The sequence below is a fragment of the Lepidochelys olivacea genome (assembly GCF_965140295.1).
Source record: "Lepidochelys olivacea isolate rLepOli2 genome assembly, chromosome: 1".
NCBI classification, from domain to species: Eukaryota; Metazoa; Chordata; order Testudines; family Cheloniidae; genus Lepidochelys; species Lepidochelys olivacea.
Genome location: NC_140411.1, coordinates 296,958,752 through 296,983,006, shown reverse-complemented (window position 1 = coordinate 296,983,006; position 24,255 = coordinate 296,958,752). Strand labels below are relative to the sequence as shown.

At 39.5% G+C, this 24,255-nt stretch overlaps 1 protein-coding gene across 2 annotated transcripts in view; it reads left to right on the top strand.

The window, feature by feature from the left end:
- ARID2 (AT-rich interaction domain 2) overlaps positions 1-24,255 on the top strand; it is a 166,583-nt gene that overhangs the window by 2,557 nt on the left and 139,771 nt on the right. The window lies entirely within an intron of this gene.

The following is a 24,255-nucleotide window of genomic DNA, read 5'->3' as shown; positions in this document are numbered from 1 at the left end:
TTTGTAGTTGATTTTTATCATCTAGCGTTGTCAAATAGGATATTTTAATTTTTTTTCAGTTACTTAAAAATATCAGTTTCCTGCATTTTTTTTCAGTGATCTTATTAATAACTAAGGGTTATTTTTCTGACCTTTCATGAACCTTATAGTGCATCTTCTAGTTTGGTGTATGTGCTACTGTTCAGTTACTAAATGATCTTTTATTAAAGTTAATTATAACTGTATGAAAATATTCTTGTATATATTCTAAAAATAATAGTGGCATCTCTTAATTTAAAATGCTTGCCATATGTTTAAGGAGCCAACATTTATGTTTTTAAATTATATACATCATATTTATATTTTTATAGTAATTTTCAAATTTTTTAATGACAAAATAGATACAGGCTGTGCTTTTTGTTTGTGATATATTCTCTGTGTGTTGTTTTAATTGTTGATTTTTGTTTTCTCACAATGCATATGAGCTATATCTGTCTCAGGTTTAGCATTCTGAATTAGAAAATGCAGTAATTGCACAGGTGCACTTTCTATTGGCTGTCCTAGATTGACTTCCAGCTTGAAGCTGTAGAGTTCACAGCACTGTGTAGAGCAGTTATTGAGTTACAATGAAGTCTGGAAAACCATAGTCAGATATCTGTAGCTACTGGATTTATTTTGTGATGGCATGTTATTTCTTTAAAATCCCCAGCAATTGAAGAAATAAACTTTTCTAATACTATGTACTATATTAATGGCTACAAGTGGCCTAGGTATAAGTTGGGAATCTCATTTTTGGGTGTCTTCCATCTATTTTTGTTTGTTTTATTATTATTGAGCATTGGGAGCATATTGCTAAAGATGAGCTGGATGACAGGAATTGGTTTTTGCTTTTTTGAGTTTTCCTAATGGACTCAAACTCCTGAAAAATGTACTAAAGTTGTAATATGATGATTGTTGTCTGACCCCTCCCTTCTTTCAGGTCCATATTTTCAAATCAATAAAAGTTAGAACACTCAAGCTTGTTGCGGTAATAGGCTGTATACTCTTTGGGACAGTTACTGTGGCTTCTTCTGTGTTTTGAAAGTGTCTTGCGCACTGTGGTCATTAGCACAACCCAAATAATAAGTCATTTAAAATATATAATGTGTCATTTCTTATTTAAAAATACATTGGATTCTTACTAGACCAAATCACTAAAAGTTTGTATATTATTACGATAGTATTGACAGGATATTAAAAATACCAAAGTTTTCTAAAAGATTTACATAAACAATCATAACAACTTTAAAAGAACTGTAATTGATTTTATTTTACTGAAAAGAAATTTTTTAAATAATTTGTTAAAATGAAAAATCTTTAAAAACAGTTTATGTTTTTCATAGATTTCCATCTTTTAAATAGGCTGTTCTTGAACTATACTATCAGTTATTTTTTCATAATTTTTGCTATTCTTGTTTTACTCATTGTTGGTCATTCCATGGGAAGATGAAGTGTTTTCTTAACTAACTTATTTTCCCTCCACTCCGCGCTCATTGGTTTGTTATTGCAAGGTTGTAGCTGGGGTACTGACTTTTTGTGTGTGTGTGTTGAGGTTTTTTGTTGGAGGGGAGTGGAGGGGAGGAGAAGGAAGAAAGACACCAACACAAGTATTTTCAAAAATAACTAGTGATATTTAGAGCCTCAGTGTTTGTGTTCCTAACTTAATATTCCTTAAAGGGGCCTTATTTTCATGAATTTTTGGACATCTACTTTCTGAATATCAGACCCTTGTGAGGGGGTTCAGTTTAGGTACACAAAAATCATTAGTTATGTTTCAAAATCTTGGCCCACAAATTTTAAGGACTTCTGCAAACTGAACTGGTCAAAATTTGGGCCTACCAACCTTAGAAGTTTTTCCCAGTATGTAACATGGAGCCCGGATCCTGTAAAGAGATCTGCACAGGCAGCTGTTTATAGGAGCCCTGTTGAACTCTGTGTTCACTGTTGTGGCACATACACTAAGAAGAAGACTCACATGGATACCTTAGCAGATTTGGAGCCTTGGTAGTTTGTGATGGTAGGAAGTTACATCTTTCTGTGAAGCATCTGGCACTGTGCATTGTTTGAGATAAGATCTCAAACTAGGTGGACCATTGGCCTGTTTTGCTATAGCATCTCTTAGGATCATGTCATTTTGATTTAAAATTATTGCTTAAATAGCTAGTTAACTATTTGTATGACACACTGGTGATCCATATGTCTTCATCAAATTGAATGTCTTGTCAAAGATATACCACACCCTTTTTCAGGTAGTGAGGGTTGTTGTTGTTTTGAAACTGTAACTATTTTTTCCTGTTGATTGTTGTGGAATTTTGCCAGATGACTATAAGAGTGTGTTTTAGCCTTCATTAAAAACATAAATTTAAAACTGGATATGCTCCTGATCCTATGATAAACAATTTAAATAAGCTACAATTTTTTTCTCCAAAAATTATGTGAGAGACTGCCTTAATCACACTAACTGTTTGAGTACATTTGCTTTGAGTTGTCTGACAGGTATAGCAATTCATGTGCTATGATTCTGTGGTGAGCAGTCAAAAGCCAATAACCATTGATAGACTTTATTTGTTAATATAGTGGTGTAAGTCTCTACAATAGGAGTTAGTGTAATTCCCTTGGATCTTAGTGCAAATTAGATGTTTCATGTCAATTGAGATGAATTAGTAAAGCATTTTCCAAATACTTCTTCTGTGTGGGTACTTTACAGTGATAATGGAAACATTTTAATAAGGGGCATTACATGTAAATGTTGGTCAAAAGCATGTTTTTACATTTCTTGTCTGCTATGACTTGGTAAACATGTTGGCAAAAGAGAATTTTAACAAAAAACCCAGAAATTTATTTCATGTGATGGTTGGGTAGGCCCCCAGTCATACAAACTGTTGCCCTGTTGTGGCCCCTACCATCCATGTGGAGTCCTGTCAGTGGGACTCATGTGGGCATAAACCTACAGGGATGTACCTATTTGTAGATTCTGTGCCTATAGCTGTATATGGGGAGCAGGTGGTAGGAGGGAAGAGAATTTAAAACCAAAGGTGCAACTGGAATATGGGTGGCTGAATTAAAAATCACTGTTACAGAGACATGAATTATTTCTTTTAATATATTTGTGATGGTTAGAGAAGTTAGGCTAAAGATTGTTGTTCCCTTTAGATATCAGGTTGAATGAGTTTAAATTTCAGTCATGTAGGTAATTTTTTAGAAATTGTGAAGCTGGTTTATAAGTGAACTCATGCTAAAGATAAGGGCAGCAAAAGCAGAATGAGTTACTGTTAGGGGCATAGGAGAATAAGAAGGGTTTTAATAAATATCGGGGTGGGGGGAATAGTAGTAAAGGAAAAGTAGGTCAATTAATAAATGAGGAAAGGGATTAAATTAATTATTAAAAAAGACCATCATACTGAACCACTTAAACAAATTCTATCTTTAATGAAAAAAATAAACAAGTTTGGACAATTAAGAACTGAGGAAAACCTTATAAATATAGCTATTGATGAAGAGTAAGTAGAATACTTGAAGAAAAATCTGAACAGTTTTATACATTCGCTGAATTCCGAGGTAATGTGAGATTGGAGAAAAGCAAATATAGTTCTGATTTTCAAAAAAGGAGAATCATCCTAGCAATTAGACCCCCAGAAAAAAATCTAACCTCTATCCCTTATCAAAGAATGGAACAAATATTGAGAAAATTCCCCTCTTAATATAATCGACCCATGCGCAATAAGTAGCCTGGATTTATAAAGAACAGTTTTTTTGCCAAACTATGTTGATTTTCTTTCTTTTTAAAAAAAATGTTCAAAATTAGGTTTTAATCCTGCAACTGGACCTGCACAGACATCAATGGTTTCTGCATGGATGCAAAGATTCATCTGCCTGATGGATCTGGTTGTAGGGTCAGGGGCTGAGGCCATAGTGGATAATGGAAAAGTTACAGCTGAATTTATTTAAATTTGAGTAAAACATCTGAAATATTGTCTCTTAAAATCCCACTCTCAAATGAGTTTAAAATATGGCCAATGTTGTGAATTAAAAACTGATTGAAGAACAATAAACAAAAAGTGATAAATAGTAAAGAATGGGGGACATGCGTATGAGGAACTGCAGAGATCTTTTGGGTCCAGTTTAAGGCCTCAGTCCTGTAAAGAGAACCACTGGTACAAATGCATAGTCACATAGACTCAGTTTCATTGCAGCTTCGAGACCATAATTATTGTCTTTATTAATGATCTTTAAGAGAAAGTGAACAGCATACTAATGAAACTAGCAGATGATGCTAAACTGGAGAAAGTTGCAAATACCAATGAGGACAGAGAAATAAAAGAAATAGACCAAGAGAGATTAGAGACATTGGTAGCGAATAACAAAATGAGATTTAGTTTTGAAAATTCAAGCTAAACATCTGGGGGGCAATAATCCAGAAACAGGTATTCGGTGTGGGAGTATAACCTGGAAAACAGTAATGTTGAAAAAGAGATGGGAATGGTAGTGAACCGCAAATGAGATATCAGGGGCCCGATCATCCTGTCAGTTGCTTGTGCATACAGCTCCCATTGATACTGATGGGAGTTCTACATGCTACTGACAGAATGATCAGGCCCCAGTTTGCAATGTGCTATGGCAGCAGAAAAGGCCAACATAATTTTAGGCTGCATACACAGAGGCATCATGTCACGAAACAGTGGGGTAATGGTCTCTCTTCTATGACACTAGTATGACTACATCAGGAATATTATTTTTACTTTCAGCACCTCATTACCAGGTGGGACAAATAGGAGTTAAGCACTGGAATAAATTCCCTAAGGAGGTTGTGGAATCTCCATCATTGGGGATCTTTAAGAGCAGGTTGGACAAACACCTGTCAGGGATGGTCTAGATAATACTTAGTCCTGCCTTGAGTGCAGGGGACTGGACTAGATGACCTCTTGAGGTCCCTTCCAGTTCTATGATTTTATAATTCTATGTTTAGAAGACTTTCGGGACTGATTTAAAAGGAAAGACTGAGATAAATATGCATTGCTTGACTAAGCAAGGACTATAGTGGCCATGATGATATCCATCCTACAGAGATTTAACAGGTTTTAACACTTAGAAAAGGGTGGAATTATTTAGAGTAGTGTAAGGGGCTGTAATAAGTAATGGGAGTAAATTAAGAAAAGATACATTTAAACTAAATAGCAGGCCAAACTTTTAAAGTAAGATCTACTATATTGTGGAATAGTCTGCCAAGGAAAATTGTGGAAACCCCATTGCATGGGTCATTTAAAAGTAAACTGTTTGGAATAAAGGAGAAAAACAGCATTGATGTGGAGATGGAGTAGATGATGTTATAGGTGTTGACCATCCTTGAATAACACCGTAAGGGAGTCTGTCATTTACTACAAGTTTTACTAGAACTCTCCGTACTTCACCTTAAAAAGCTGTATAACTTAAACTTTATCACACACCCTGAAATGATTGCAAGAGTAGAGATCACATACGGCTATTAATTGTTAGGGGTTTTTAATTCTTTTTTAAGGAAAAATAATTTATAGTTTGTGTTTCCATCAAGCATTTGGGGCCTTGGTTTGAAGGCTTAGGGAAATATTTTAAATACTTGATGGAGAATTTTGTTTTAGTTATAGTAGTACTGTTGGTGCCTCTACAGTCAAGGCTAAACTTGATTTTTTGAGATTAAATATTTTGGTCATTTCAAATCTCAGGGTGTCTCTTGGTAAGAAGTTATTTATTTAGATGGATGCTGTCTCCCCACCAACTACACTGGGAATCTGCTCAAAAGTTAATATAGCCTCAATGTTGTAAAACTTGCACTGGGGCCGGGGGGGGGGGTGGTGGTGGTGGTGGTGTGGGAGTGTTCAGGAGGCAGCAGCAAATGAGGGAGTCAGTGGCAGCATGGTTATGTTAAAGTTGTTCTGACTGAAAAGTCAACCAAAAGTCCCTGAAGCAAGTGTGAAGAAACAGGGCCTCTATGCAGATGGCCTGGCCTTCATCAGATCCCTGAGATCTTCAGTGAAGGGGCAAACTCCTCTCTGCTGCTGAACAAGCTGGTGAAAACTCTCTGAAGTGAACTTTGTGGTAATTTTTTTTTCTCCTGGTTCCTTCCTGTGGGCTTTTCTGTTGGAGGTAATGATCTGGATTCTCTGCTGCTAAACTTGCAAATACTCATTTATTTATATATTTATTTTTGGCAAGACACTATCCTTCAGTGTTAACACATAGTTCTGAATTTCTTTGTAAGCACTTTAAATATATATTTAAACTGACAGTTACGTGCAGTGACTAGTAATTTACATAAATATAACCTTTTGGTAAAAGCTTTACTTACTGTGATTACACTAAGACCTGTTCAGTCTTCTGCTAACTGGTGAAAGGTTATGGAGGCTGTTTTCTGATGTCAAATTGAAACAGTGTTAAATTGAGTTTATATTTTCAGACATAAAAATAGCTATGGTAACCATTTAATTTTCAAATATAGGATAAACAGAATGCTTGGTAGTGCAAGACTCCTGCTTGTCCCCTAATGGAGTGGAATAAGGCAGTGGGCAGGAAGGCAAGAGGTTCAGAGTTCTTTTCCCTTCATCACCTGACAAGTTTAAATTCTTTGCAATGAACACTTTAATGAGTAATATCATTTGCCCTCATTTGCAGGTGAGATGCCTGAGTGCAGGTCTACACTGCAAAATTAAGTCAACGTAAGTTACATTGACATGCAGCCACCACAGTAATTAAATCGCTTTTGCATGTCCACACTAGGCTCTTTGTGTTGGCAATGTGCATCCTCAGCAGGAGCGCTTCCACCAGTTTAACTGTCAGTGTGGAGCATGGTGGTGGGACGGCTTCCGAAAGGCAGCAATAGTCGATGTAAGCAACGCAGTGTGTACACTGACACTGTGTCGACTTAACATTGACCTGAGCACTACGCCTCTCGTGGAAGTGGAGTTAAGTGGGTGTAGTGAGTGGGCTACATTGGTAGGAGGTACATTTTAGTGTAGACGCTTACAGTTAGGTCAACGTAAGCTGCCTTACGTCGATCTAACTCTGTAGTGGAGACCAGGCCTAAGACACACAGAAGTTACGCCAGTTACATTCAGTGCATATATCAGAGCTGAGAATGGAACCCAGGTATCTTATGTGTAAGATCCTTATCTTATCCGATAAACTTCTTCCAGTCTCTGAGCCTCAGTTAAGCTATCTAGAAAATGGGCTGTTAATGCTTACCACATTTGAAATCAATAGCTGAAAAAGCACCATATTAGTGCAAAGTAGTAGTATTTGCCATGTTTTGCAGATGGGAAAATTGAGACTCTGAAAAGTTAAATCAGTAACTTAGATTGTAAGCTCTTTGGGGAAGGGATTGTCTTTTTACTATGTATCTGTATACTGGAGCTCTGGTCCTTGATTGTACCTTGGAGTTACTGCAGTACAGATAATAATTTTGGAGGACACACTGGAGTACAGTGAATTGGGCGTGGGCCAGGAAGCCAACCAAAAGGCTTCTAGTCTTGGGTGTGACATTCATTTGGTATGCAACCTTAAACAAGTCCCTTGACATCAATGTTTACCCATCCATAAAATGGGACTGTGAAGTCTTTGGGGCAGAGACTGAATGACTTCTTATTTCTGTGACATGCCTAGCATGCTTTTGGGAATTTGAAAATAAATTCTAAGAAATTAGAACTATTTGAAAAGATAAATCTATTTCCAAACTGTTTATATGTGCCCTTCCATGTGGAGAAGCAAAGAGGATGGCATAGATGAGAGGTGAGAACATATTCCCTCCTTAGGGAATATGTAAATTGGAATACACTCATAGAGAAGGAATAGAAGGGATTGGATGGTATTTGGTACACATTTCTCTGAAAGAGAGAAGCTGACTTTTAGAAAGAAAATAAAATAGCGAGAAGCTACCTAGAATAGCGGTGGATCTTTGGACTCTGCTTGCGGGTTTAGTGGGCTAAACATCCAGTTTCAAAGATAGTCTCCCAGGAGCAAAAAGTTGAAGTCTAAACAGAGTTGGATTCGATTTTCAACCTCAAGATAGTTAAATTGAGGTTCCTACAATTCCATAATACTCTCTGTATATAGGCCTCAATTCTGCAATGTATTGATGCCTGTGCCTAACTTTAAGAATGCGAGTAGTGCAAATGAAGTTAATGTGTAAAGTGTTTTGGTGTATGTAGAAGTTGCAGTATATATTGAGCTTTATAGGGACATAAATTGGAGTGTCTGTTCTGTTGGGTCATTTCCCAGGCAACTGAGTTAGCTGAATGATAATTACCTTAATTCTGGTATAAATTTAGTAAATGCCAAGTAGTTTAATAGTGATTAAGATGTTAAGAAGGTGTAAAATTGTAAGCTCTGATATATATATATATATATATATATATTCATATAATAAAAATTAAGAGTTATACTTTTGTCAGTACACAGTTAACTTTAGTCAACTGGTGGCCTTGGTCAAGTATTGCAGAGGTCAGGTAGTATCTGCAAACAGTTCCACTTTATGAAATTCACATATGCAGTTTGTAATTTTTGGCAAGATAGCAGGACTTTGAAGCACTGGAGTTTGAAGTGCTTTTTCCTGAGCATTTTTCTCTTCCCTATCCCATTTTACTTCTGGAAGACCTAAGAAATTTAAATTTAAAATAACCTATATTAATATAATGCTACGTTTGCACAGTAAAGACATGAAAAGTCAGGATTGACCTAATTTAAGGCTGAATGTGCAACCTTATCTCTGCCCCTAGAGCATATGTTTTATGATCAGGGTCTTGTATACTCTGTGGCACAATGGGACTAAATTCCACAGCAACATTAATCTCTTGTATCTCCCACCCTTACATAAACATGCAATTATGGCTCATAGTTGAAAATAATAATTGACATGAGATTCATTTAGTATTTTCAACAGTGATTATTTTTTGGTATGGATTTTTCTTCTTTATGCTCTTAACGTATCCTAGCTCCACTTCTCAAGCTTCTATCATGTTGACTATTTGGTCAGACTCAGAAACTTTTTTCCTCTGCATTTCTGCCAGAAAAGGTGGGAGCTCATAGCCAGCTTCAGCAGCTCCTCAAACTGGTTCCCTAGGTCTTTACTGCTGTACTATTTTCCAAGTTGACTAGCTCAGCTCACCAGTCAGTGGTTCTGATTTTTCCCTCATCCTCTTCTGGCTCCCTGGCTGGAAGTTGGACTCCAGCTTTAGTTCAATGACCCCTCGCCCTCTGCTGTCTGTCTCCATGGAACAATTCAAGGAGCATTAATTCCCACTTGTGGGAAAGATTGGAGGTAAAGGAAGCTGCAGGCAGGTCCTGGCAGGGAGACCGAGAACCAAATGTCAGGTGTCTGGCTGCAACAAAAATGTTGAATTCCATAGTATCTGGGAAAAATTCCACAGCTGAATCCATAGGCCCAAACTGAGATGAATAGGGCAGTTCATGTGTCTTAGAGCTGTTATTTCAGGGTCTTTGCAGACCTAGGCAGGCATTGCAGCATTGCTTTACACTTGATTTATGTTTCCAAGATTATCTCTGCAGCCACAAGGGCTACAAATATAATATTTTAAAATTGAAAACAGTGCTTCTGGAGCAGAATTCTGTATAAAAGATGAATTCCACAGCAAATTCTGATGGTGGATTTGTGGAATAAACGGCTCTGGTTATGATACAATTTTGAAGGCAGTTTTTTGAATAATACAGTGTAAAATCATACAGTTTTCTTCAACCTTAGGCAAGCTGGTTGCATATTTTGTACTATGTGCTACTCTATGTATGCCATGAAAATAATTTAGTTGAATAGTATGCAGTAAATTGTAGTTAAACACATTGTTGATAAATACAGTGCCATAGAGTAGTAGTAAAAATGTGCTGAACTCCAAAATTAAATTACAACATTAACTGTATCAATGACTGCATCACTATCGGTAGTGCTTCATTATTACGCCTCATGGTCAATACACTGTTATTACTTAATACAGCTAAACACTTAGAAACATGAATACATTTTTATGTGATCTTATAAAAAACTCATTTTCAGTTTACTTCTATTCAGCTAGTTGGAAATATATTGAGAATTTTCTGATCAAGAATGTATAAATATACATTCTATATACGATCTCATTTAATAAACAATTTAACCGTATTTTAAAGAAAGTTCATCTGGCAATTGGAGAAGTAAACATTTGAACTTTATTAAGATGGTTTGAGGAGAGTACCCATTTAAAAAAATCACCTATAGTTCTACATAAGACATAGGAAAACAAAAACAACCAAACAAAACCCCAGCTCACACAAAAATACACTAATACAATTCTATTTGTCTGAGATCCCTCTAGTGCAGTGCTTCCCAAATTGGAGTTCGCGAACCCCTGGGGTTCACCAGAAAAATTTCACTAATGGTGGCCAGAGGACCCCGGGCATTGGAGGCAGCAGGTGGGACCCGGTTGCAGGGCAGACAGCCCGAGCCCCAGGGAGAGCGGGGCCAGGCAGTTGGGGCTGGCAGCCTGAGCCCCCACAGTCAGCGGGACCTACAGCCCGAGCTCACTGCAGCAGGAGCCCCACGGAGTGCAGAGGAAATTTAAACTTAAATCCCTGGAAATACTAATTTTTAGGAGGGGGTTCACGAGATTTCACAATTTTGTGAAAGGGGTTTACGGGTTTTAAAGTTTGGGAATCACTGCTCTAGTGAGTTAAATGATTGTTCAGAAATGTATCGATCTCCAATGGGAAGCAAAAATATCCTGTTGGTAGTATAGTACATTGATGGTTTTATAGGTATTGATATTGCAGTAGGATATGTATATGTGGAATTGTGTTTGGATCTGCATAGGCCGCCTGCTGTACCTACGTGGAAGTCCATTGAAATCAATGGGATTCCTCCACATAGGGAAAGTGGTCTCTTTGTTCTGAATAGATTGCAGGATCTGGGCCATAATTATTAAAATACAGCTTTAGAGAAAAGATGGTCTAACAAATGGAAATCAGGAAAGATCTACTGAACACATGTGACAATAAAATTAGTGTAAACTGAACAGCCACGACTTCCATTGCCTCCAGTGGGACTTGTAGATAAGTAAGGGCTGCAGGCTCAAAGCACATTAGAAGTAATTTTCTCAAGGATAGGACTTGTATTTAGCACAATGACATCAAGTTAAGACAGTTTAGTGTCTGATCTAGCTAGCGTTGGGGAGGAGGAGTGCAAGGAATCTACTGAAAACTGGGAAAGACCAGGAGATAGGGAAAAAAGTATATAAAATATAATTTGGCTTTCAAAATCAACTTAAACTTCATGTTACTTTTTCAGTATGGAAAATATTTTTACACTGACTGACCCACACAGGTTGACAGTTCAAAATTTAAAATAAAAAACCTTTAGTAAAAGTAGTCGAGTATCAGAGGGGCAACCATGTTAGTCTGGTTCTGTAAAAGCGTCAAAAGTCCTGTGGCACCTTATAGACTAACAGACGTATTGGAGCATAAGCTTTCGTGGGTGAATACCCACTTCGTCAGATGCATGAAGCTTATGCTCCAATATGTCTGTTAGTCTATAAGGTGCCACAGGACTCTTTACCACTAGCAAAAGTAGAATTCACTTAATGATTGCTACAAAGTAGGTGCTTAGTTTAGTTCTTACCGTTAAGTTTTCAGGATACTATCAACAGGACTTTGTTTTACCTTTACTATCATCCTTAGTTTCATCAGTATATTATAATGCTCAATATTGCTGATTTTTAGTGGCCACAATAAATACAGACATTTAAAACCTTTTTTTAATATCGAGGAGGGGAATAGTCGTGGACATAATTTGAGAAATGAGGGAGAATATGAATATGAATGTGTATTATACAAGATATAGAAAGCATCTTGATTGCTTAAGGTATTTGAAATAGTATGTGGAACTTTTCATCTCTAGGTCACGGAACTGAATTCTGGTCAGGATGCTGGGTAACTAGCAAATTAATAGTGGCATTATCTTATAAATGTAAGGTGGCCTGTGGACTTGATTGAGTTCTACCTTCTTATCCCTACAGGACCATTCTTCCAGAACAAAATTCAGACATGCTTGTGAAAGACTTCCCAGGGTTCTCTTGCATCTCTGCTTGTGTTATGAATGTTCTGTGAATAGAGGAATTCATTTTTGTGAACGTTTTTCATGACCATTAAATTTACCGTTTTTATTCAGATATTTTTTTAAAGTGGAGATGTCATCTGTATAATTACTGTTATTTTATCATTATTTCTACAGTATTATAATTGTATACCATGATTTACAGGCAAATAAATAACATCACTGCCCTGAAGAACTTACAATCCAAGTGTCTGATCGTCCAAACGCTTTTTCATGGGAATCATTGTCCCAGTGAGGAAGTCAGCGGGACTACTCACCTAAGTAAAGGTGTGCTGGACTGGACTCTAAATTAGAGCATAACACGATGAGGATGAAAACAAATATTGGGAAGTATAGGGCTAAGGAAGGACACAGTATCACAATAAGATTTTACATTTGCTTTGGTTAGTAATGTCATCTTGAGGGGTTTTTTTTTTTTGTTTCATTTGTTTTCTAATGATACTGTTACTGTGAGAAAAATTAGTAAATTTATTTCATGCACAACTAGCTGTCATAAGAGCTACATACAATATTTTGTATGTAAATTATATGTGTAGAGAGTACATGATGAGATGATATGGCATGAAAATTTTGTCTCTATTTCTTGTATCTCTCCCACATCTGAAGCCAGATTTCATTGTTATCATGAGTCCAACTGTACAGAGTGCAAAGAGAGACAAAATAAAACACCTGTAAAAATGATCTGCTAGCTTTCTATACATAAAAATGTGAAGACTTAAAAGTACGTTATCTTGGGACCTTCTACCGTTGGAACAAAGTGCTGTGTTACAGTACTTCTGTTTACAGCTCTGATGGTTCATGAGATCTCTGATGATAATCCTGTTCCTAGTGCTTGTCTTTGTCCTCAGACCAGTGTAATTTTGGGGCTGGAACTTTCACATATTGGAGAGGGTAGGAAATCTTCCTGTAACAAATTGATTTGAAAAGGTGGCTGCTGTTTGAAGCTGTTGAGAGATTTGGAATGTAAGTAGTCCTGATAAAGATGGATTGTGAGCAGAGGGCAGATGAGGCAGTCAAAGTTGTATGAAAAATGCAATTTACCACGTGACTGTGTAGTTTCTACTGTATCATATAGATATAATATCATTAGAAGAACATTGTTTTTGTTTCTGCAATAATTTGAATTATTGTTTGCAGTGAAGATTGAATGGCTTCCAGGTGTTGTGGGCAAAATCTCATGTAGTATTATGCTAACTGGAGCTATTATGCTTATCACCACTCTGTTTCTCTTCTGTCAGAACAACACTGATAGCTCGAGAGAGTAAAAGCAATACATGTTGTTTGAAAGGGGTATTTCCCTCCTTTCGTGTACCCAATATACATCAACCCCTGGGCGTAGAGGAGGTCAGAGAAAAGTTGTGCTCTTTCACCCCTATATGTATAAAAATGGTTGCTATTAACTGACAAAGCAGCTTGCTGTGTCCTTTTCATGTAGCCATGTGTCCTTCCTTGAGGGGCTGTTGTGCTGTTGGCTTTGCCCCCTGATAATGACATAGATTCTGATTTTGCATTGCATCAGGATAGGCTAACATGGAATCCTGTACTTGTGCAGAGTTTCATTGATTTCACTGGGTGCATGGTACTGAGTTAGCAGATAGCAGTGCAGAATTGGAACTATTAGTAGCAGAGATGGGGCTTTCAGAGCAGGGGAAAAAAGGGATCTTAGGATACGTCTACAGTATGAAATTTCAAAATTATTCTATTCGAATTTTCGGAAGCAATTTTATACATTCGGTCTTGTGTGTCCCCACTAAAGCATGTGAATTCGGCGGAGTGCGTCCACACTACCGAGGCTTGCATCGAATGTCAGAGCGGTGCACTGTGGGTAGCTATCACACAGTTCCCACAGTCCCCGCCGCCCATTGGAATTCTGGGTTAAGCTCCCAATGCATGATGGGGTAAAAACATTCTCGCGAGTGTTTCTGGGTGTGTGTCGTCAGTTGCTCCTCCCGCCATGAAAGCTATGGCAGACAATCATTTTGCGCCTTTTTGGCATGCAGACGTCATACTGCTTTCGGCAGATGGTGCAGTGTGATGCACTCTCTCACTCACTCACTCACTCTCACTGCTTCTCTCCTGGTACTATGAATCCACCTCGCATTTCCTCTCGTCTTGCTATGTAATCTCTGTAAGTATCTACTCTTTCTCTTCCTTATCGACCGCTTCCGTTGCCAACTCTGCTCGGCCATCGTGAACTGAGCAGCACAGCTTCCGCCGCCAACTCTGGTCTCCCGCTCTTGCTGCCCTACCGAGTTTCTCCATGTTTTCTGTCCTGGGCTCCTGCCTCCGTGAAAGCTACAGAAGACAACCATTTCCTGCCTTTTTTCAGCTATCGTGAACCAAACAGCATCTCTTCTGCTGTCACTCTGCTCTCCTACATTTCGTGCCCTTTTTCCGGGATTACCCGTGCAGGCGCCATAGCGCGGCAAGAATGGAGCCCACTCAGATCTCTGCTGCAGTTTTGACCATTGTAAATACCTCGCGCATTATCCAGCAGTATGTGCATAACCTGCAAAACCAGGCGAGGAAGCGACGACCGTGCGATTACGATAGTAATGAGGACCTGGAATCAGATGTTCCTAGAAGCATGGCATATGGTGATTGAGAGATCATGGTGGCGTTGGGCCAGGTTCATGCCGTGGAATGCCGATTCTGGGCCTGGAAACAAGCATAGACTGGTGGGACCGAATAGTGTTGCAGGTAAGGGATGATTCCCAGTGGCTGCAAAACTTTCGTATGCATAGGGCCACTTTCATGGAACTTTGTGACTTACTGTCCCCTGCCTTGAAGCGCAAAGACACCAAAATGAGAGCAGCCCTAACAGTTGAGAAGCGAGTGGCCATAGCCCTGTGGAAGCTTGCAATGCCCGACAGCTACCGGTCAGTCGGGAATCAATTTGGAGTGGGCAAATCTACTGTGGCGGCTGCTGTGCTGCAAGTAGCCAACGCAATCATTGACCAGCTGCTATCAAGGGTAGTGACTTTGGGAAATGTGCAGACCACTGTGGATAGCTTTAATGCTCTGGGGTTCCCTAACTGCGGCGGGGCAATAGAACGCATATCCCTATCTTGGCCGGCGGCCAGTACGTAAACCGCAAGGGGTACTTTTTCATGGTGCTGCAAGTACTGGTGGATCACAAGAGATGTTTCACCGACATCTATGTGGGATGGCCGGGAAAGGTGCATGATGCTTGCATTTCAGGAACTCTGGTCTATTTGAACAGCTGCAGGAAGGGACTTATTCCCAGACCAGAAAATTACTGTTGGGGATGTTGAAATGCCTATAGTTATCCTCAGTGACCCAGCCTACCCCTTAATGCCCTGGCTCATGAATCCGTACACAGGCACCCTGGACACTAGTAAGAAGCAATTCAACTTATAGGCTGAACAAGTGCAGAATGGTGGTAGAATGTGCTTTTGGATGTTTGAAAGTGCGCTGGCGCAGTTTACTGACTTGGTTAAATCTCAGTACAATCAATATTCCAATTGTAATTGCTGCTTGTTGTGTGCTCCACAATACCTGTGAGAGTCAGGGGGAGATGTTTATGGCGGGGTGGGAGGTTGAGGCAACTTGCCTGGCAGCCAGTTTCGCACAGTCAGACAACAGGGCGATTAGAAGAGAGCAGCAGGGTGCGCTGCGCATCAGAGAAGCTTTGAAAGCCAGTTTCATGACTGGCCAGGGTAAGGTGTGACAGTTGTGTTTGTTTCTCTTGAAGTTACCCGCCCCCTATATATATGAAAGGAAATAAAGTCACAATTGTTTAAAAAATGTTCTTTATTTGTTGCACAACACATTGAGAGAAATCAGAAGATAGACCGAGGGAGTGGGGGGTACTGTGGGAAGGAGAGTGGAGGAGGGGGGAAGGACAAGTCCAGAAACCAACTCAAAATTTCGGATATGCCAGCTTTCTGCTGCTTGTGCAATTCTCTGGGGTTGAGTGTGTGGGTCCCCGTAGCCCCGCCCCCTGGTGTTCTTGGGCATCTGGGTGAGGAGGCTATGGAACTTGGGGAGGAGGGAGGACGGTTGTACAGGGGCTGCAGCGGCAGTCTGTGGTCTTGCTGCCTTTCCCGCATTAGATCCACCATACAGCGGAGCATGTCAGTTTGCTCCCTCATGAGATTGACCATAGCATCCTGCTTGCTCTCGTTGCGTGCATACCTCCTTTCTTCATGTTCATTTAATGCTTTATGGGACTCCGCAATTGTTTGCCTCCGTGCATTCAGCTGGTCCCTGTCAGTGTGGGAGGATTGCATGAGCTTGGCGACCATGTCATCCCGAGTTCGTTTTTTCCGCCTTCTAATCTGGACCAGCCTCTGGGATGGAGTAGATAGGGACCATGTTGAAACATTTGCACCTGCAGGAGGAGAAAAAGGGAGGGTGGTATTTTAAAAGATACATTTTAGAGAACAAAGGGGACACTTTCTCAGTGAAACAGGCAATTCATGGTACACAGCACATGTTCTTTCTGTACAAGTTCGCATTTTGCCTTATACTGAAGTGCCTGCCACTTTGGTGTGAGTAAGCCATCACATGCGGCCGAGCAACAGAATTCAGCTTGCAGGCAGCCATCGTAAGTTCTAGGGGCACGCAGGGTTCTGCTTCTTCCGCATTCATTTCAATGCTTTCAAACTGCCGGGCTCCCTTTCCCATAGCAAGCAATGCCTGGTGGGTTTGCCATGTAAAAGGAGGGCCTGCAGGCTCTCTGGGACAATCGCTTCACACAACCCCTCCCTCCCCACCACCCACCCACCCACCCACACACACCCCACACACCCCCCCCCCCACACACACACACACCCCACACACACACACACACCGTGTGGCTCCGATGAGGCTCTGAGCAGGGATGAGCCCTTTAAACTAAATGCGAAAAGCCCAGCGCGGCAGGGTTTCCCCTCACCCCCCATCGCGTGGATCCGATCAGGCTCTCACTCACCAGAAGTGCCTTCTCCAGGGGTCATGGTCCAGGAGCCCGCATTGGCGGGGGGGGGTGGGGGGAAGGCTATTGAGTCCAGCATTAAGAGTAGTTCCTGGCTAGGGGGGAACATGGATTCCCCACTTGCCGCCTGTGCACTGTCCTCCTTCTCCTCCTCTTCGTCTTCCAATGACTCATCCTCCTCTCTCCATGCAACTCCCCCCTTGCAGGTGTCCACGGACAGTGGTGCGGTAGTGGTGGTGTCACCCCCCCATAACTGCATGCAGCTCATGGTAGAAGCGGCATGTATGGGGCTGTGACCCAGAGGTTCCGTTTGCCTCCCTGGCTTTTTGGTACGTTTGCCTGAGCTCCTTGATTTCTGCACGACACTGCTCTGTGTCCCTGGAGTAGCCTCTTTCCATCGTGGCCCTGGAGACTTTAGCGTACATATTTGCATTTTTTTTTTTTGGAATGTAGTTCTGCCATAACATATTCGTCTCCCCAACATACAATGAGATCCAGTACCTCCTGTTAGGACCATGCTGGAGCTCGTCTGCGAATCTGGGACTGTGTGGTCTCTTGTGATGGTGGACTGTGCTGATGGTGACCAAACAGGAAATGAAATTCAAAAGTTCCCAGGGCTTTTGCTGCCTACCTGGCTAGTGCATCGGAGTTGAGAGTGTTGTCCAGAGCGGTCACAAGGGAGCATTCTGGGATAGCTCCTGGAGGCCAATAACGTTGAATTGCATCCACAGTACCTGTAACCCACAACTGCAATCTCAATTTTAGCGCTACTCCACTTGGCGAGGTGGAGTACAGAAAATGGATTAAAGAGCCTTTTAAATCGAAAAAACTGGTTTGGTTGTGTGGACGGAATCAGTTTTATTTCAAGTTACCTAGGCTAATTCCGAAATAACCGCGTACTGTAGACCAGGCCTTAGCCTTGGAATCCCAAAATCTCTCTAAATCCTAAAAATAATAAAAAAAAAATATTCTTAAGCGCAATTTCCAGTTTTCCTTTTGATTCTATGGAGGGCATCATGGACATCTGGGGAAATCTCATTATATATAAACAAGAAGAGGAGTGCAGTCAGGGACATACCCCACCTGTATTTAGGCAGGTATTCTTCATTTTGCTTTTAGGATAGTGGCCAAAGACTTGTCCCTCGGGTAGCTTTCATGGTTGAAAAGGTGAAAAGCAAAATTAAAAGGCATATTCACAAAGGAAGAACATTTTTTTTCAGCTGAGATTTGAAGTGATTTGGACAACTGGTGAGGAAGCAGTGTAATAGGATTATTGTTCAGATAATGAAGCCTTGCACAGTGAGCTTCTAGTAGGGGGCTGAAGTGTGCAAGTACTAAAAGAATGGAGGGAGTGAGGCAGTTAAGAAGGCTATGGAGAGTTTTAAAGTGGATCCTGAAATGAGTGAATGTCAGTGAAGGTATGAGAGTGCTATGGCTGTAGTGTGTGTGTAAGAAAGCAGCCCAGAGGCGTTCTGCCTTTAAAGGAGCTGCACTAGTCAAAGCAAAACCAGATGATGTATGTGTGCGTGTGTGTATAATTTTAAAAGAGGGTTCTGTACACAGGCAATATATGGGAGGCAGTGATAGGCAGATAAACTCACATAGGTGTTATAGGAGGCAAAGGGAGAGTTCAGAGTCAAATAGGAGGTCAGGGTGGAGCCAGTGTAGAAGAGACACAGTTATGCCTGAGTATGTTTCTCTTGACTATGAGAAGTACTTTTGTGTTCATGACATTTAGCGAAACAAAATTGTGATAAATCCACAAGTATATTTGGTAAGACAGGCGGTGAGAGTGAATAAGAAGGAGCCATTAATGATTCAAAAGAAATGTATATTTGCATATCAGCAGTTTAAAAGGGATAATTAAAGTTAAATGTAGAGAAAATATTAGAGAGGAAGAAAATAGTTATAAAAGGGAAGGGAATTGGATTTAGTGGGACTTCATAGAGAGGGAGGAGAAAGATTCTTTAGTATAGATGTGGGGCTGTTGCCAGAGAGCACAGTTTGATAGGTATTTAAAAATAAACACACTATTAAATGTTAAGTGTTGAGTTCATGATATTTTTGCATCTCCTGCAGTGGGTGCTGAAACACCTAAAAGAGATTGGGGTAATTTTCAAGTCCCACTGTGGTCTTGTGGGCTGTAGGAGGCAGTACTTTCTTTTTTAATATTTGATGTCTTGTTACCTTATGAATATGATTATGTTTATATTAATTTGAATGCATTTTTAAATCTATGAAAAGAATGCAAGACTTAAAAAACCTAATTGAAGCTTTAGGAACCTTAGTTAAATTTTTGTTGGTGCTAATCAGTTCAGAGATCACAGCTGTGGTGTCTGGCAATAGTTCAGATCCTGATACAGAAGGCAAGGAACATTTGCCCTCAGAGAAAGGAAATCCCTTGGAAGTATGTCTCAGCAAGATCATGTCAATGAGCAACAACGCTTAGTTGCTGAATGGTGGTTGACATTGTTGCTTTTGTTTTTTCTCTTTACATCAGAGCCTTTATTTCATCTTGCTTTTCACTGTTACTATCCAGAACATCTTTTCTGTTGCCAGCCGTGTGTGTTGTTATGAACAGTAATTGTGAAGAACAAAATAAGATGTAGACTCTGATATAAAGAAAGGTGATGGGGGGAGAAGGAATACATTTAATCTGGTATGCAAAAGGAGATCATCTGAAGAACTCATTATCCCTCTGAACTCTGTATCCAAAAAAAGTGGTTTAAAGGAGTTGACGAATGAACAGAATTCTAAGACAGAGGGCTCCTCTGGAACAGTTGTTAATTCTCAACCTCTAGTACATGTACCAGTACTGGTGCTTTGGAAGTTTTAAACTGGTTCTTGGCTATCCAACCTCTTTATTTTATTTTCCCCCCCTTTTTTGGAATCTCTGCAAACTTCTTCTTGTCTTAATAGATATGAGAATCCAGCCTCTGTACTGAGTCCCAGTATGTTGCCACTGCTACTCTTACTCAACTGTGAGTTCTTGTAACTCATAGTTGAGTTTGGCCATAAGGAAGAGAAAGGAGGGAGGAAGTTGTTGATTGGTGGAAGAAGTCTGTCTGGTGAACTGGTATAGTTCAGAAAAGGTTGGGAACTGCTACTTGAGAACTGTTTTCCATTTTTATGATAAACTATGAGTTTATTCATTTATAGAAAACGTACTAATATTCACAAACAGGTTCAGAGGAAAAAGTATAACATACAAAAACAACCACCACCTCTACCAAATTGTAATAGTTGTTCCCTATTCTAACAATCAGGTATTCTTTAAGTACAGGCTAATCCCCACCATCTCTATTTTTTTATAGTAAGAATACCTGATTGTTAGAATAGGGAACAACTATCAGGTATTCTTACTGTAAAAAATAGAGACGGTGGGGATTAGCCTGTACTTAAAGAATACCTGATTGTTAGAATAGGGAACAACTATTACAATTTGGTAGAGGTGGTGGTTGTTTTTGTATGTTATACTTTTTCCTCTGAACCTGTATGTTAACAAATTAGCTATGTTCTACTAATATTTAAAGTTGTAAAGGACGAAGGTGGATTGTTGGTGTGGACATTTTGCTTGCAGTAGTCCAGCAAGTATATAATATCAGAGACCTAACTATTACTTGATTTAGTTACTTATTCTCCATCAGTGATATTTTAAACTGATATTTACTAGTAATGTAAAGAATTTAATTCTGGGATAGTTACTCCTGTGTTCCAAGGTGTTCGTTTTTCTAAAAGATACATTTGCAAACATACACTTCACTATCTTTTTCGATATGGAAGCAGTTTCTAAAGTAAAGAATGGGAAATAAAATGTTTGATTTATTTTGTTAAAGTATTTTGGATGTTTAGATCATAACTTGCAGGCACTTCCTGATTACAAGATCATTACAATAGCCGGGGTAAACAGGCTAATGCTAAAGGTGAAGGTGTTTATTAACCTCAAGTACGCTACCAAAGAATATATTGCCAAATTTAACAGCAACTATCCTCAAGTGTTTGTTGTTTTCAAATAGTCTTTCCCTAACCTATCCCAAATGGTGTCCCTAGCCTCTGTTTGCCAGAAGCTGGGAATGAGCGACGGGGTGGTTCACTTGATGATTACCTGTTCTGTTCATTGCCTGTGGGGCACCTGGCACTGGCCACTGTTGGAAGACAGGATACTGGGCTAGATGGACCTTTGGTCTGATCCAGTAGGGCTATTCTTACGTTCTTAAACCTGTCCCTCTGATCCCCTTGCTTGTACTTGCTATTTAGGTATATTTAGTGTACCTCCAGAACATGTAATTTATTTGTTTTTCAGTTTTCCCTAGTGGCACCAGTCTTGGTGAACTGCATCTTTGCTGATAGTACAAAAGTAGTCAAGAACTCCCACAAGTTCAGAGTTTTGAGTACTGAAGCACACAAACTGGAGAAGTATGCTGACTTTATGGTTTTTGAGAATTATAAAAGAAACAGATTGTTGAATAGCAGTTGGTCCATTTTAGGCCTTATCTTGCAGACAATAATCTGAAATATAAACAGAAAGCCATTTCACCTACAGTTCGAAGAGTGGATCAGTAGCAGCCTCCTGTGGGTCATTGATGAGCAGATGAAATTTGTCCTTCCACAGAGACAAATGTCTGGGCCACTTTCCATAGTCCTAGCAGTTTTACTGTTCCCTGTGGCTCCATGAAGAAGAAGGCAGAAATACTCAACAAGCATTCATTGCAATGTTCATGACTGTGATGTCTGGTGCATGTTGTGTTCTAAAATAGAAAAGCAGGATGAAGGTTCAATTTTTTATGCAATTTTTTGAATATCAATAAGGCCCTCAATAGTTCATCCCTTATTGGTCCATATAAAGACTGGTGGCAAATTGCCTTTTCTCTCAAGCCCTTGAATATCCCTGTTTCACATAGATTTTTGAATTTCATGTATTCTCTGTGAATGGCCCTGCAAGGTACTGAGTTTCCATTGTCTATAAAAGAATCAGTTTGTGGTCAGCTAGAGCTACATGCTACATATATGATTTGATCAAAATGACCTTGTGTCGCAATTCATGTTTAAATAGAAAACACATGTTCTATGAAATTGAATTGATTCTGCTAAAGTAATACTGAACATATAATAGTTATTCTATATCTCATTACAACCTCAGATCTATTGTGCTGAACTCGAGGCTTACTTTTTTATTGTATGTTGGAAAATAGAACTAACCAAAATCTGTAAATGCTGTACATTTATGGAGAGCAAGAATTAAAATATTCTTAAGATATACAGTATGTTTAAATAAATTTAGCAAGCGGTAGAAAACCATCTTTGCTAACGTGAATACTGTAATGAGACATATTGTATCTTACAGACAATGACTAGATTTAGCCTATGAATAGAATTTTACAATAACATAAGTTTGTCTTTGGTTCTTACTGAGTAGTTGTTTGTAAAATAGCTTGGAGTGAAAGTATTCTGATAAGCTATTAAACTATTTAAAAAGGGTAAATTATTTGCTATAAATGGTTTCAGAGTTGAAAGTTCTTTATTTCAATCAAGAGTAATTCCTTTATGTGCTCCAAAAATGTAGGAGCACTTAATTTATAATTAGAAAGGTAGTTTGTAGAATTAGTCAAAATTAGAAAGTTTTAAAAAAAATTGTGTAGGTTTGTAGACAGGAGATAAGATGTACCACCTTTAGCCTTTATACAAAATTGATATCCTAGAGGGAGACTAGTAGAAACTCCTAGATTTAGGTTGATTATCTCTTTCCATTGTAAAAGATTATTGCAGCTTTTTCGAGCTCTAACACCTCCATTATTTGCAGCAGGCCTTTGAAATTTGGCATGGACAAAGCCCTGTGGCTAGAGAAGTGCCTTTTGTTTGTCCCATGAAATTCCATTCACGTTTGGCTGAACTATAAATTGTTGAAAACTGCCATTTCCTTCTCTTGCTTGCATTCTTCAGGTAAATTTGGCATACCAAAATAACTGAACACAAACATTTTAATCTAAGGCAGGGACCACACCCTCATTGAAGTAGCAGCAGCATCATGGAATGCCTGGAAGCTGTGGAAGCCTCATTTGGCTTCACCTCAGATAATACCTCTAAGACCATCCCACAGTGTTGTCCCAGGATCCCATCTCCCCTCTGAGGGCAGCACATAGGGCTGGGGGGAGAGCATACAGCCACTGCATTTGGGAAGTCTGATTGCAGCATGTGTAGATGTAACTGCAGTAGCTTAGATCTAGCTTGTGTTTAGAAAAAATAAAATAAAGTCACGAGGCTGTGGCAACACAGGCAGTGGCTGCTCAAGTTGAACCCAGGGCCCTGGGCGGACAGGGCTAATCTGTGCACCTGCCTATGCTGCTGTGGCTTCACTTCTCTTGTTGTTTGAGATCAAAGCTAACTCAGGTATGTCTACATACCTCCTGATTGCAGTGTAGGCATACCCAGAGAACTGGACTACTCCTATGACCAGTTTTTTGGACCCAGCACTAGCTGCCCATCCCCCTTCTCTGGAATAATAGCCTTTTCTAGCTGCCAGCTAGTCCTATAGCTCAAGTGGTAGAAGTCTGTAATGCGATGGTGAATTTGTTTTTCAGTTTTTCCTCTTAAAACCAAACTAACAAGGAAATGTTATACAAAAAAAAAGTAGGTTGCAAAGTCAAGCACTCAAAAGTTAGGAAATACCAGATTTATGGTTGCTCATCCGATCTTAATTTCAACATCCTTGTGCTTGTGCATGGTAGACTTTCCCCCCCCCACACATTACTCCCAGACTTTTTCAGTGGCCAGGATGGACATATCAGAGATCAAAAATTCAAGTTGAATAGACAACTATAAATATAGTATTTGTTTACTTCTGAGTACTTGACTTTTCAACCTATATAACTTTATTTTAAAATAGATTTTTAATGTTTTTATATAAAGTGAAAGTATTAGAATATACATTTAAGTGCAAAGGCCGTATACTTCCATCATTCTATTTTTGTACCCCACTCATTGTTGCGTTTCCTAGCAGCGTATCTATATGCTCAACTTCCTTTTGCATTGGTGCACAGATTTTGAAAACTGCATAAAAGATAAGTCTGTCTCTCTTTTAAAAAACAAAAATATAATAGTAGAGCTTATATCATTTGCAGATATTTGTGCTTTTCACTGTAACTCCAGCATACGATCCTACTATCTAAATTTAAGA